This window comes from Felis catus, chromosome E1 (assembly GCF_018350175.1).
Source record: "Felis catus isolate Fca126 chromosome E1, F.catus_Fca126_mat1.0, whole genome shotgun sequence".
NCBI lineage: Eukaryota > Metazoa > Chordata > Mammalia > Carnivora > Felidae > Felis > Felis catus.
This window is the reverse complement of record NC_058381.1, coordinates 32,269,464-32,270,725: the sequence shown is the minus strand read 5'-3', so window position 1 is coordinate 32,270,725 and position 1,262 is coordinate 32,269,464. Positions and strand designations below refer to the sequence as shown.

Genomic DNA, 1,262 nt, shown 5'->3' with positions numbered 1-1,262 from the left:
GCATAACTGTTAGAGTTTCTGCCATAAATTTTCATATTCTGATATCTCTGTCCATGTAGTCAGCTAGGCAGCTCCCAAATCATTGTATACATTATCTTTCTCATAAATAACTGAAGATATGTATGCTTGCCTCCCACAAAGATGAATAATTGGGAGTGTTTTTTATTCATCAAGTCTGAGACTAAAAGAATTAAAACAAGAACTTTGCTTTAAGTCAATCAACTTCTGGAGCCAACACAAAAACATGTTAAACTTGATGGCTATAGTATTTCTTTCCAGTTTGTTCCCTATTGTGCACAAAATAGAAGAAGGGACATGTTTCAAACCAATCTTTTATATTGAAATTATGTTTTTAAACCAAGTAACTCATTTAATGGACTAAAAAAAAAATTTAGTGTGAAAACAAGTGGTTTTTCAACTGAGTGCTTTATATTTTAATTGTCTGTTTTTGAGTGATTAAACACACGCTGACTGACCATCATAACAATCAAATTAACAAAACAGCTGCAAATGTTAGTTCAGGCTTAATGTATCTCTTTTTGGCCCACTTACATTTGCTCCTGCTGGAGAACTCAAAGTTTAGTTCTCAGGTTTTGTCAAGGAAAGTAGACTTGAACTTTGAGGATAGTTGGATTGCGGAATGAAACAAAGCAATTGTCACAGGGTAATAGCAAGAGCATCATCAGAAGACAATATTGAGTATGTCGAGTACATAAAATACATTCAGAATTATAGCCTGCATCTATTTGACAGACCTGAGGCAGTTACTGTCTGCTGCTACAGTTTTCACATAGATGCAAGAAAAAAGGGTCCTCATGCTTTCTGTGAGGTTGTGGCAGCCAAGATTGAAGGGGAGAATACAGAACAAATCATGGTAATACAGGGAAAAATATGGAGAGATAATTTTTGCAACTCAGAAATAACCTTTGAAAAAGTGAAACAGTGAAGAGCCTCCTTTACTACAAAAAATAATATAAAATTTGAGTTAAATATATAATTATATAATATTAATAATATATATTTATATAATATTTCACTATTGTATATAATGTACTATGATATACTAAACTATACTATATAATACTTATATTTATATAATATAATATAATTTATTCTATATTACAGCTATTAATTTATTATATATTATTTATATAATAATATAAAACTTGAGTTAAATAATTATATATTACATATTATTATATACATTAACAATATATTACTGTTATATATAAAATATATTATATATCATATAATATAACATA

At 28.7% G+C, this 1,262-nt stretch overlaps 1 non-coding gene across 1 annotated transcript; it reads left to right on the top strand.

Moving 5' to 3' along the window:
* The first annotated feature begins 736 nt into the window (after positions 1–736).
* On the top strand, positions 737–865 carry LOC111557908. Its single transcript, XR_002738317.1, has one exon. It is a non-coding gene; the product is annotated as a small nucleolar RNA SNORA31 (small nucleolar RNA).
* Positions 866–1,262: the final 397 nt, after the last annotated feature.